The sequence below is a fragment of the Rhynchophorus ferrugineus genome, unplaced genomic scaffold (assembly GCF_030347505.1).
Source record: "Rhynchophorus ferrugineus isolate W39M unplaced genomic scaffold, kcgeb_rfMv2 rfM7, whole genome shotgun sequence".
Taxonomy (NCBI): Eukaryota; Metazoa; Arthropoda; class Insecta; order Coleoptera; family Curculionidae; genus Rhynchophorus; species Rhynchophorus ferrugineus.
The window spans coordinates 34371460-34386706 of record NW_027472586.1 but is presented as its reverse complement, the minus strand read 5'-3'; the positions used below and the strand labels follow the sequence as shown (position 1 = coordinate 34386706).

The 15247-nt window shown below is 33.5% G+C and overlaps 1 long non-coding RNA gene across 1 annotated transcript; it reads right to left on the bottom strand.

Moving 5' to 3' along the window:
- Positions 1-5050: 5050 nt before the first annotated feature.
- On the bottom strand, positions 5051-14591 carry LOC143200363 (uncharacterized). Its single transcript, XR_013006699.1, has 2 exons — positions 8491-14591; positions 5051-6584 (listed from the first exon to the last, which is right to left on the bottom strand). It is a non-coding gene; the product is annotated as an uncharacterized LOC143200363 (long non-coding RNA).
- Between the last annotated feature and the right edge of the window lie 656 nt (positions 14592-15247).

Sequence of the window (15247 nt, the reverse complement as noted above, 5' to 3'; positions counted from 1 at the left end):
TCTTCCTATGTATAACGAAAAATCTTGCATATATGGTCGTAATTAACTTACAACATAAATACATTAATCTTCCGTTATTCTACAGATATCAACTTAGGCATTTTGCCTTTTTTCATTTGTAGTTTCCCTATTTATTATTGATTTTAAGACTAATAGAAGAGTGGATTTCTAGTTATGTGACTTAGACTGATGATTTTTAAATTTTTTTATTTATTCATATATAGATTATTAACATTTCGTATAATTTAATTTATACAACGTATAATGTAAACATATGTTAGCAATACGAAGAAGGAAAGAAAAGAAGAAGAAAAGCGAAGCGGGCGAAAATATATTCATAGGCAGATATACGATCAATATAAAATGGTCAATATAAAGATATTTATTTCCCTTATTTCCTCTTTTCGGTCCGAGCCCAGGTGGGTTATTCTTGGAAAATACTTGAATACTTTATATCTGATTATATCATATCTGAGTGGGCGCAACTAACTTTCAGATATTAGATCCGTAAAAAATTACGAATCGGACTAGCAGTTCATGTAACAAGCCCATTTTTGAAGTGGAAAGGCTACTGGTTCTGCGTATGAAGAGTAAACCAGGGTATGTGGTCTTGTTTAGCCATGGGACCGTTGCTTCCTCCATTACAAGTCATGGTAGGAACGGAGATAATCTTTTTTCGTTAAGATTACTGCATGGGATTTCTTGAGGTTGATTTGTAACCTCCAAAATTTTAATTACCGAATCGTTTCGTCAAGTTGTTGTGAGTGTGAGCTAGAGGAGATGCTTGTGGTACACCGGACTTGATGTTTTTTCGATTCAAGAGGGATTCTCCAACCTTCACCGGGAACGATGTGTCCGAAAGGAATAGCTGAATGACAGGGCGATTGGGTGTAATCAATGTATTTATCTTATATTGTTGTCTTATCTTGTGTTACAGTGCTCTATTCACTTAATACATCACGGGGAACTTTGTATTTGGAGTTGGAATGTCCGAGGAGATGGAATTTATCGCATTTCATTTGATTACGATTTTTCGTTCTTTGATAACATTTCGTGACTATACGACACTACGTTTATGATGTGTATATACGAAATAATAAATTAATAAAAAGAATGAAAAGTACACACAGGGGGGGAGGGTGGCTAAATGTATAAATAATGTGTGTTCAATTTAAAAATGGTCATAAATACAAGACAGCATGCATCAATATCCATACGGAAATAGTAATGGTTATTTGGTCAGTGATATAATAATTTGGTCGTTTTTTTTTTTTGGATTTTGTATCCTATACATAGCTCTAATCTGGGTGAGTCGTAGGTAGTCGTGTAGTATACGTACGAGAAACGACAGTGACACAATCTCAGTCGATTCAGAGCATGGCATGGTGACGAAGGGAAGGAACGTGAAAAGAGGAGAAAAAAATCAGTCTTAACATCAAAGAGTCTGTTGTCGTTAGCTTCCTGAGCAAAACAACATTGTACCTCGTTCTTGCTGAAACACAAAATGAATGGGATAAGGTCAGTATGGACACAAATATTTGTATTAGGGCAGAGAGAGGAGGCTGCCGATTTAGCCGCACTATCCGCGCACTTATTTCCCGATATGTCAACCAGTGAAAGGTTCCACAGTAAACATATGCTATGACTATTCAGATAAAGAGTACGGATGATTGACATGAGTCGCTGACCAGGGGATGGTTTAATTTCTGTCCCATGAAACATTCGAGGGCATTTCGGGTATCGATGAGGATTAGCTATTCTTCGAAGGATTGTGTTGTGATGTAGAATAAAGCTTTGAATATCGCGAAGAGTCCAGCGGTCAACATTGAACCCTGTTTAGGGAGCTTGAAACGGGATGCCCGGTTGTCCACCACAAATGCACCGCCAAGACCGCTGCAGGATTTGGCAGAATATATGTGCTTGCGGCCAGGGCAAGAGATAGAGAAATAACGGAGAACAGGGAGAAATTCATAGTACTTGAACCGAATAAGGTAAAGACAATGTTTTCTTTTACAAAATTGACATAAGTGTGTGTTTATGAAGGCGGTAGTGAAACTCCCAGGGGGAAATGTAGGGTGGTGGATCCAACAACTTCAGCCTTGGAAAGAAGATCAGATTATATGAGAAGTACGTCTGGAGTAGTTAGGGATAAAATTGCCCAAGACAGGTGGATGACTTCAAGTGGAGGTCAGATTTAAGCAAGATGACAGAGCAAGCGATACAACTGCGAACTTCAGTGAAAGAAAACCTTTACGATAAGAAAGAGGTGGAGTGGATATAAAACTGCACAAGTTAATTTCAGGGGAGGATCGGAAGCCATCCCGCAACATTCTAGGGTAAATTGTAGCAGCAGCGGAGAATAGTTGGGGCCAAAATCTAGCTTAGGAAAGATTATAGAGCAATATATTTTAAATATGGTTTACTGACCTGCTCGTGTGCGCCAGTTAAATAACCACCCAGCATTTACATGTGTCTGGAGCGGTGAGTTCGTTGATATGAAGCTTCCGGGATAGCCGGTTGTCGAAAATGAACCAGGAACTGCCAGGAACATACGATACGATCAAGAGTTAGGATTGAAATGTTATTAAGAGAGAAGGAATGGACGTTGAAACAGAAGACAGATGTGGAAGAAGAAGAAGGAACCCGGTGGATCAGTTTGGTTTGGTTATAAGTGCTTAGTTAAAATTTGTCAGTATATTCAGGGTTTGTAGGTAAATGTAGCTCGAGTAGTATATGGTTGTTTATTTCTTAGTTTCATTGGGATATCTGAATAATATTTAGGGCATTTCAGTGTCTTGTCTATTTAAGGTGGCTGCTTGATATCAAAAAAAAATCTTCTTGTATATTTTTTTTTGACACAGCTAATAGTCATGTATATTTTTGGCCAGATGATTTTTTTCCTCCTTTTGTCTTCTATAAATGTATAGTGTTGCGACTTAGAAAATTGTTTAATTTTTAGTTTATGAAAATTATACTGATTTTTTTTGTATAGTTTAGGGGTCTAATTTATTAATATTATATTATATTATGGCTTGAGACAATGAAATATATCGTATTGTATGGAACGTCTGGTGAAGCTAGGCAAAGGAAGTAAAGGCATCAAGCAAACAGAACACACATGGCTAGTGAAAAGTATGTCTGTTAAGCTAATTATCAAGTGTTCCCAAAAATGGGGTTCAGGTACCGGAGCTCTACGAAGCGTACGAAGCTCTACGAATTCGACCTGGTAGAGCACTTCTTATGGAGGCTACAATTATAGTTGTGCAAGAAGGCCCAAGATAATGAAATTTTCCAGTATTTTTTAAAAGTCCTTAAGGCATGTGTACTATCGAAGTAAGACGTTCCTAGCTGGAAAAGCCTTTCACTCCCAGGAATTTTGAATGAAGCACTGCATCCCATAAAGGCCTCTTTGATCAACCTTTTTAACAATCACGAGGAGATGTATCGAGAATGTGACCCAGAATTAGCGCGTCATCAGAATTAAGAATTGTAGAACTAATAACGGAACATCAAAATTTTTAAAGGAATTAGGGAATTAGCCAAACACATGAATTAATAACCAGTCAATACGGACAAGATTGATTGGTTGATGATTAATCAGATTTAAGAAGAAAGAAATATTATCAAAAATGCGAGTCAAGAATCAAGAATAGTAGAATTCTTATATGTCGCATGTAACATATAATCATCAGTTGGGTCCGATCACGGAATCGGTGTTATCAAAAACTAAATAGACAATTTAGTAAGTATTTCCATCCAATGATGTTTTACCATTACCTGTCGATTTATTATATTTCATGTTATATATTTTAATAGCGTTAAATAAAATAAACAAACACGTGTATTAATTAACTCAAAAAAGAGAGGACATAAATTGTAAATCGTTGGCAACATTGTTTTATCTTCTTAACAACTCAACAAATTCTATCTATATTTTCTTTAGTCTTGCTGCACTGCTTTTTGTTTACGTAACTTGAGTTTCATATAGTTTCGAATATAAAGCAAACATTTTATATTTTTACAGCAATACCTTATGTTAAAACCAATTTATCAATAGTAAATACTTCAATGTAATTACAGTTAAATAGCGAGGCATAAAGGAACCAAAGAAGACTATTTTTTAAGACAAAGAAAGTTATATATTTAACATTGGGAGAACATAGAAGACAAGTGCATAAATTGGATTTGACTGGACTAAGTGAAGAATGCTAAAGCAGAAATTAAGGACGGGATATTTATGGAATTGCTCAAGAACACCTGTAGTGTCACTAGTGTAGTTCCTTTAAAGTTTAGAAAGCGGCCGGGTTATGTTGGCTACGGAATGAGAAAAAGGTCCATTATCCTGACAAGCGTTCTTTGGTGTTCTGGATTTGTGATATTTGTAAATAAACTTTTAAATATTGAGGGAAATTTACGCTTATATATACTTTCATGTTAATGTATATTTTTATTATTTGTTTGCAATATGATTGTAACTAACTATGCAAATTGTAATATAGCACTATTTAGAAACTGCGTGTTTTATAAATTGATTATTATAAAGATTAATCATAAATATAATATTGCAAAACGAATAATATTTTGATTGATAAATAATAAGATAATTTTAACTGTTTCATGATATATTGGCAACTATTAGGAACTGTTCAGTTTGATGTTGGGTCAATATTTTTGTTAAAATATCGTTTGTCAAACATCGCGTTTTAACGAATTGTAATTTTAAAATATTCCCGAGTAACGAAAAAAAAATTTCTTTCAAAAAGCGCAGAGTTGTTAAATAGTTAACATATATTTATAATTCATATGTGTTGTTTATGTCAAATGATATGATGCTAACTAACTACTTAATCATGAAGGTCCTTCCTGGGGGTTATCCACGAAGGTCTTGAAGGAAGCCTATCGACTATTGAAGGAATTAAACACAAGCCAAATAGATGGAGTTAATTAAGTTCTCTGCGATTCCAAAATTCCTAGATGAATGAATCCTGTTGTTGAAGGCGTGTGTCCATACACTTTATCTTATGGGGACGGGCAAAATAATACAAGCATCAAACATGTACATAATATTTATTTGGTTCTTAGTTATACAATTCAATTGTGCGGCTGGGTCAAGAGGACACGTAACTCAATAAAAACCTAAATGCTAAGGTTGGATTGAGCCGAATGGGATGTTATCAGTCCTTATCTTTAAAACTACATTTCAAGCTCTGTGGTGGTCGACATGTTATTCGCCCCGGGACGACATGCTAAACGACCATTCACATCCTCCAGCTGTAGAGTCCAATAGACGCCGATATGTAAATGATAACATTAGGACCCCATATGACACCGATTGCTACTTTGTGACATCAGGTACAATCTCATCGTTTGAAGAGATTGGTGCTGTTAAGATATTTAAATAGATTCTTTCACATGTGGGTGAACTATTTTCCATGAATAATTAAGGGGTGGCTCACTCCTCATTACTCCGAGCAATGACGAACTATTTGGAGTTGATAGATTGCGTATAATGACTTAGACAAGAGATGGAAAAATGACAAGTACCAACAGTGTTATGACTTAGTTGTCACTTGTGATACGCTACGTGCTTTCCTTCTGCGCCGCAACATGAATTGGCAGTTCCGACATACGTCTTCTTCTTGCTCCGAAGATTCTAATTGTCCATCGTGTGGGTAACAAAATAAAAGATTATAAAGGTAAAAGGTAATAAAAAATAATATACTAAACAACCTTATAATGTCTAAACATTCAACTGTTCATAATTTCGATTTTCAGCGATTTTGCCACGTCGATAATGGAATAAAATTTTTGTTAAATGTTTAAAAAAAAGTAAATTGTACTTTCCATAATGATCTTTTGGATAAAATATTAAAAGTACAAGGTGTGCGATTTACTCTTTTGAGTAAAAGAGGTGAGCAGAACATTAAGAGGAAAAGACTCAAAGTTTTCTTTCGGTATAAGAAAACAAAAAGACAGAACTCTGATTGATCCTGTTGAATTCATGGCACTAAACAAATATGAAAAAGGAAAGACGGAAAAGATTATTTTATTTGTAATGCACCAAATGCTGAAACCAATGCTTATGTTTTATATAAATGTATATAATATTTATATTTTATAGATATATTTATTTTTATAATATATTTATATTTTGTAGATCAATTTACATTGTATATTTATTGTTATAGATTATATTTATATTTATTTATTTTTAAATATGATATCTATATTCAATTGAATTTTATTTAATAAATTTATTTCAGAAAAAAATGTTTTTTATTTAAATTTCATTGGTCAATTAAATATGACGTCAAAGCTGTCACGTGCCAAACATTACTAATGAGCCAATCAAATGTCTTCACAGTAAAATATTTTTCTTACAGGTGCCTATAACGGAGATTTAAATTGACCAATCAAATTACTTGAATGATCCGCTATGCTGACCTCTGGATGTTGGTCAAAGCAAAACTTTGCGCCAGAGTCCCCTAATGAGTTGCATCTCTATCATGAGTATAACATATAAACGGATCTATCTATCATTCTCTCAAAAGTAGATTATGGCTGTCTGCTATACAATGTTGCCTCTAAAATTTAATAATAATAAAGTTTCATAATAGATTTCTTTTAAAGTTGCATTGCTCAGAATTATTATCATATTAATGGTACTAAAAATAATAATGAAAATAAAAATATATTTAAAGTAAAAAAAAAATTATTTAAGAATATCTCTTTTTTTTTAAATACATATTTGGAAAATACGTGCAAAAACACTAATTAATTTAACATTTTCATGTCAATATTAGTTCTTTTTTCAATAAATAGAAATAAAATAATAGTAATATTATTTGAAATGGATTAACATTTAACAAATAATTCAAAAAAATATCATACAAAACAATATATACTCTGAAATTTATGAATATAAGTTTTATAAAATATATAAATAATTATTAATTGATTAAATATGTATAGAGTATAAATTGAAGACCGTCTATTTTTAATAATTTTGTATGCCGTCCACACAAGCTGAATTTTAGTTAGATGTTGCAATAACAAATTATTCATTCTTGCTTTTCCCGATTTTGTTAACTTTTCTCGCCCACCAAAACAAGCAATAATTACTATTATTTATCTAATTATATCTCGTTGGGATTGCTCAATACAGCTGATTGATTGTATTAAAATATTCATTTAAAAAAGCCATGGAAGCAAGATTAGCTGTTCAGCTGACAATTTTACTGCGTTCCTTTTTGTCGGAAAGGTTGTTTCAAGTAAAGACATTCCTATGAAGAAAGATGTTGAAACACCCCAGTACGCGTATGGCACAGCTTTGGATTTGTTGAGCCGGAACTAGTAGAAAATCTTCAGGTAATGCAAAATAAACTTCTCAGGCAAGCTCTGTATGCGCCATGGTTTGTCATGAAATACTCAGATTCATCGGGAAACTGATATATCATAAAGATATTTTCCTTATACAAAAAATTCCATGCAACCTCAGCTCTCTCCAAAAATTCCCACATCAGATCCCTGTCAGAGGCGTTCCCAATCCGGTAACCCCGAAGACTATTCCTCTAAAATCGGCTATCCAAGCTTCACGAGAAATCCTCTCTTCTATATTGAGTTAACGTCAGCAAGAAAACCTTTTCAGCTAGTAAATCAGGCCCAAAGATAAATTACAAGAGACATCGTTACATTGATCAGAATTACTAAATAATTACAAGAATTGCCAAGAAATAATTACTAAATAATTAAACCAGAAGACCAGAAGAAGTAAAATGCAGAAGAACAAAAGGGAGAATCACAAATTAGAAACAATAGAATTCCTGTATATAGCAAGTCCATCATTTCTATCTAATTCATAATTATATTCCCCATAACGTACATTTTCTTAATATATTTTCAAGTTTCTTTTACTAACTATGGGTGAGCTGAGGAGGAGCAACTGAGGAGTGAGCTACTTTAGAAATTATCCCAGAAGACATCCGGTCTTACCCAGCCTGATTACTGGCGTGACTGGGATCATTTTTCCTTGTCGGATTTTACACTCTTACCTAGGACAATCACAAAGTTTATAAAAAAAATTAATCATTTGCTATTTCATTGACTTGTAACAAAATATAAACTATACAATTACAGTATTTTCAATTTCAATAGTAATATCTTCATGATTAATATGAAATTAGATTTCGAGATTAGATTAGATTTCGAATTTGTATATATATGTATATATATATATATATATATATATATATATATATATATATATATATATATATATATTATATAGCCATTAAAATAATATTATGGTAAAATCGTATAAATATATATAGATCTTCTATCAAGCTACTAACGTTTATTCGTTGAAACGTTAACATAGAATTTATTAGAATAGTAATGTCGGATGTGCAAGATGTTTTGCTAATGTTTGCATTATTTTTTATTAATATATTGGCCTTTATGGAACATATTTAATAACAATAGCTAATTTACCCTTATCTTAATTTTACATGATTTACTGTCTATGAACATGCTGTTTTGCATGAGAAGATCTAATCCAACTATTCCTATTTTAATATTCTTCCTCTAGGTCTTCCAATATGTATGAACGCTGTTGGGCTCTACTTCTTCTTGTGTCCATATAAGTTTGCATCAATTGTAAAAGCTGATGTGCCAATTTAGTTCCTCCATTGTTTTCCTATAATAATACACTTAAAACAAAATACTAATTAGTTCTGATACCAAATCATTTGTATTAACTACTTGCCGTTGAGTTTTCTTTTTTGTTACTGTTCTAATTTTTAAAAACCAATATTTTCTAATATACTGTCATGTGCATCGTAATGCTTGATGCATTTTCTTGCTAGTACCATTGTTGACGTCTTTTACCGACGACTTAATTGACTTTATAACTACTTGATTTTCTTAATACTTTTCTTATAACAGCCTGTTTTTTTTACTTTGCGATGACCACTTGATCTTGGTTCCTCCTTGGCTTGACCTCTTCGTTCTTGTAGTTTTGATTATTGCTACCCTATTATCGACGTCCGCCATATTGGCAACATGCGTGCAACAACAACAACTTGAGGTTTTGTTTACTACTATTGATACTGCTTGACTGCTTAACTATTTTAATTATGCCTGACTGTTTGTTGACATACTCCATATTAATAACATATGTATTTTTTGTTGTAACATATGTATTCTTTGTTTACTAAATTTTATATTGACTTTATTATGACGATATCTTGTTGACAAACGTCTTGTTTGCTATTTATCACAGTCTTGATAGCTGATTTCTTACCGTTACCTTGTTAACATCTGGTTGATAACATATATTTTGGTGTACTTTTGGTGAACAGGTTATTTATTGATTTTTTAATGGATACCATGATGGCAACCTGTTTGTGGACAACTGTCTAGTTGGCGACCTAACTACTTGTCTCCTCTAGTGGTGGCGGTTTGACTCCAGACGCCCATTAGGTTGTCTGTTTGGTTGATCCCATCTTGTTTGGTTGATACTCACATTAATGATCTTGATCTTTGATTTCAAATGTCTGCCCTCGTAATGGTAACCGGTTGTTGGTACCTTTTAAATTGGCAGCCAGTTGATTGTCTCTTGCATTGGTGATTCTAACAATTGTTCATCTTGTTGGTCTACCTCACATATGTATGCCTATGCTGCAAGCTCTTTTGCTTTCTTAATGTGCCTGGTGATTTTGTAGTAGTCTTTTTAAATGTGAATGTTTCTGTTTGTTCCTCCAGGCTGGTAGCTTTTTCACATGTCCCCTTTGGTGACCTGCATGTCTGCTAAGGTCCCTCCAGTTTAGTAGAACGCCCGTTGTGGTACCCAGGTTCTCGGAAGACCCGTGGTAGACATTCCAGGTTGGTAAAATGCTTTTTGTGGCTCACCAAATTGGTGGGAGACTCATCGTGGTGCTCCGTTTAGTGGGATGCTCGTTGTGGATGTTCCACGTGGTGGGCCCTCTAGTTTGGTGGAACGCTGCTATGGAATCACTAGATTTATGGGATGATCGTTGCGGATCGCTCAAATGTGCGCTCACAACGCATGTTGTGGCCCACAGGTTGGCGGAACGCTTGTCTTGGACATTCAGACACGCTTATAGCAGATCCTCAAGTAGCCCTGGTTGTAGCCATTAGGATGGCCAAGCTCATGTTATGGATCTCTAGAGTTGGCGTCACACTTGGAATGCTCCTGTTGTTGTACCTCGTACTATCTCTCACCATTCTGGCCTAGTTGGCGTCTTTCTTATTGATGTGTTCCTTTGCTACCTCTCATCATGCAGCACTGCTAGATGACATCTATATTTTTGACATACCTGGAGTTGTCCCTCACCATAGCGAACATGTTTGTGGCCTGCTAGCTATAATGCTGTATCGCAAGTTGTTGGTCCCCATTTAGACAGCCACTTAACCCCTGGGGAAAAATAGCTGAATAAGATAAAATTTAATTTTCAAATTTATCTACTACCTGTCACAAATTTAAAGCACGTCTGTTGAACTCGAAAATGTACTGTCGCTTGTAAAAAAAATAAATTACCAAATCCATCTCTGTATCATTTCTGAATCTGTCAATCTCAATATCAATCTTCACCAGAAAAATATAATATTTTCACGCAGAAAATAAAGCGAAGCCCCCTTCTTAAGATGCTTCCTCTCAGCAAACAGGAACTCCTGGCATTATTAATCCTATATATTATTTAATCCAGCAATGAATTTCACCAGAGGACAATGTTTTTGACGCTCTAGTCTACATCTACTGCTTTAGAAGTAGTTAGTCGTTCTCCTTTTATCCCTCTGATATATTGGGCATTAGGATAGATAGATATTTCCTAGAGAAAGCGCAGTGAAGACCTTAAATCAAAATCACCTAATAATCTTAATACTGTGAAGTGCTTATCCTGTAGAAAACTAGACTATCCAAACTAAATTATGACTGCTCCTTATATAATTCAGAATCTACCAGCTACCACTTCTTTACGAAGAACAGATAGAACAAAAAATGCTGCCTTGAGAATAGAGCTTAAATTTAGTATAATTAATCTAGTATTAATTAGCATCAAATGATTCATATCTATGTAGAACAACATACATTTCGAAGAATGAGATAGACTTTCAAAGAAAATATATAGAGTACCTACGAGTACCGAAAATATCGAATCACTAAGCTATTAAATAATTGATATACTCCTAATATCCAGCAATCAATATGTTTCGCATTTAAGCCGTTATGTAATTTGCCCATTATCAAAATATATTGGACATTAGCGCCTTATAATAAAAAGTAATATAATAAAAAAATCAATAAATAAAAAAGTAATATAAATTAAGGATTCGAAATATTTAGATTATTACAAAAAGTTCAGATAACTAAATATAATACAAGAAATACAAATAATAATTATAATTAACAAAAATAAGCGTTCGGACAACATGTTGTGACACCAATAGGAAAGAACAAACAACTCGAATGATAAACGTTAATGTCCCTTGAATCGGAGTCCTCTTGAATTAATTATTGGGAATTAGACACCAGGTTCCAAGACTCTTCGGGAGATTTGGTTGCATTAGTGGGCTTATGGTCTGTGAGACACTACTATAACACCACACAATTCTCCAAGAATATGTGGTAATGCAATTAGCGAAAGCCAACAACCAAAATAAGAATATTGAATAGCATATTTATATACAAATAATATTTTTAATTATGTGTTTTCAATGGCAAACGTTTCGTAATGCCGAAATACTTGCCTGATACAAGAATTATAGACATAATCGTTAGCATTCCCAACAAATAATTCAGATATTACAATCTTCATCGACATCGTCATTCCTCAGTCACTGGTCTATTAATTTGGTACACTGCTCCGCTATATACTGATCGTCATAGATTGAGTCTCTATATTTAATATACCTATGTAGGTTTCCTTGGGTTCTGTAAACAGATTTGGTGTTTTACGAATGGTAACTTGGAGAACCAGGATTTTATATTCTCAGCAGTCGGATTTACTGAGAGCCCTGTTTCATGACTATGGTTAAAACAGAAATCTTCAAGGCGAGGATACGCCTCCTCAGGGCTCGTACCAACCTCCACAAGCTCACACAGCAAAATTACTAGATTTAAACCAGAGGTAAAATTCTTAGCCCTGGAAAAGGAGAAAGCTCACTTACTATTCATAGCCTCTAAGATCAGAAAAAACCTACATTATCTATGTAGAAACAAATAATAAAGCTTATATCATAACAAGAGAAATAAAAACAGAACATATATACAACAAATACTGACAGAGCGACTGAAACCGAGTTTGAGCAGATAAGTAGTCATAGATACCGAAGGAAATAATAATATTAAAGAGAGGGAAAACAGCATCATCAAAACTGTTTTAAATGAAAAAAACCTCAAACCCAGCAAACCACAGAAGAATTCTTGTTGGACACCTCTACGAAACTGTATAGTGACCTATTTAAAACAACGAATAACACTGTGTGGCCCAACTTTTCTAACCGAAATAGGATTACGTCTTTTAGACGCCTTTTCCCATAGTTACGAATATTGTCTGTCTCTAAAAATATGTTTGTCTAATATGTCAGGTTCCTTAGTACTTACGCTTAAAAGCCGTATTGCCGCAATGGCAGCCGATATCCTTCCATACTAATTTCACATTTAATTTTGGCAGTGACTTTAAAAGAAACGTATGAAAACGTGAAACTAATTTTAAAGTTAATACAAAGAATATAACTAGAAAGTTTGTACTGATTTAAAAGTTGTTGCTACATTGCTTGGACTACAGGGAGATTTCAAGAAATATTTTTGTTCTCTCTGTTTGCGGGACAGCGCAGACACCGAAAATCACAATGAAGTTAAAGATTGGATAAAAAGAACTGACTTTGCTTATGACAAATCAAACCTTAAATATGAACACAAGAAAATGTGATTTCTCCACCTTTACATATTTCATCGTCAAGATAAAATTGGTCAAGAAAAGTAAAAAAAGTTGAAAAGTGTTCTCTCTAAATTAACTAATCATAAACCAAAAGAAGACATTTCCCTGCCTGTTATAAAAAGACATAAAAAAACAATAAATTTGATGATGATAAAAATCTTACCTAGAAAAATTTAGCGGCTTAGTTATCTCTATAGAAAGTAATGCAGACATTTTTAAATGCACATTAAATGCAAAGTAATGCACAGCTTTAACGGTGCTGAGATAAACGATGGAGTGTAGAGTGACTTTAGAAATCGATTTCTTGCATTTTCCCCATAATTTTGGAATGGTGAGTGACAAACAAGGTGAGCGCTTTCACAAGGATATCAAACAGATAGAAGAGCGTTATCAAGGAAGCCGGAATGCTAAAATGTTATCAGACTGCTGGTTTGTAATGAATGTAAATAAAAATGTAATAAATGTAAGAAGATTCTGTTGCTAATAAGAGGAAAAATTAATATTTCGTCATTTTCTTTCATAATATTTGGCTAATTTTTTCTGTTGACCACTTAAACCTGAGCTATTTTAATTTAGTGAAATAATACCGAGTTCAAAACTATCGATAGCGTCTCTTATTCCATTAGGTTCCATCTTTCTTTCCTGCTGCTGGTTCAAAAGGATACCTACGTGGCGCGTAACATGATGGGAAAAAGTTAGCCAAAAATTGAAGATAGGATCATTTAATACCCTGCTATGGTTGCTAGAGCCTATATTGCTGAAAAATTAATCTTCTATATCATCTATGCACTCAATAACATGGTTTCTATTTTCGTGAAAAACATTAATAGTCCGTCGGAATATATTAAAATTTCAGTATGCTGGAGCGCCGTGGAGTTGTTCGAAACTTCTACTCGATGAGGTAAATTATTAAAATAATCAGGAACGTCTTATAGTTTGCCAAAAAATACACGTCTTTGCTTATTTGAGGAACAATTTGGTTTAGACATTTAATTGTTGGGTATAAAAATGTAGAGAGTGAGCAAAGGGACACTATTTTAATTAAATCTTGAACGTTTGCATCACCGCTGATACATATTATGAAGGAATTGAATGTAACAATTGAATGAATTTTAGAGTTTCCATGTCTTTTTGCTTTCAAGGTTAAGTGCCCTGGATCGATGACCCCCCTATCCGTCCAAGCTTTATCCCCAACAAAAAGTAAGCAGGAAAAACAGTACAAGAAAATATTTTGGTTACATCCACAAATTCATTATTTTTTTTAATAAATGTCTGTCTATATACCTGGTCCTTTAAATTCCAACTTCTTTTCCTAAGAAAATTTCTTCACGTTATTTAAATTAAAGGCCGCTCCCATATTCACAGGTATTAACATTTTTATTATTAACTGGCCGAAAGGTGCGAAAACTTTCGGTACATATAACCGTAATAACATAGAGTATATATAGAGGTTTTACTTAAATACACCGAGGGCAAAACCGAGGAAAATTGTACGTAGTAGAAAATTAAATTGTATAATTTAACCGTTTTAATTATCCGTTCCACAATTTTCACGAAAACGTAAAAATAATTATAACTTGCATCAATACATTTTTGTGTTGAACAAATAAGTAAAATATTAACAGACACAAACTTTCAGCTATACTGCCCTCCTATCAGTATGAGAATATGGGCTATAGACAATTTTGATTATATTTTCGAGGAGATATGTTAATATATTTATGATATATTTCAATATTTTTTATTTATATACATTATATATATATATATATATATATATATATATATATATAAATCAACTGAGGTTACAAATTACTAGTTATGGAAAGTGATAAGAGGACTTGTAGATAGACGATAGAAAGACTAAGAGGACTCAGTTGGCCACAGCAGCATAACCGAACTATTATACACAATGGCAATAAAAAAATAGAAAGATGAAATAGAATTTAACGTTAAAAATAATATAGAAAAGGCTCACATTTCACAAACCTAAAAATTGTGTTTAAGCCCTTTCTGTCTGGAAGTATCTATGGAGGAACAAAATGAAATTATTAACACCTAATGGAAATTACTATCAGAGAAGTCACGAGAAGTCACAAAGACAAGAAAACAAATAATGATAATACAGAATAATTGCAAAAAAGCTCTTGGGTTCAACCTAAAAAAGCTAAAAAGCTAAGAGTTAAGAGTTAACTATGAATGACGGATTTAACATTAACAAAATTCATATTCAACGCAATACTAAGACTATAATTTTCTAATTTTTTTGCCTCCTACTCGCTTAT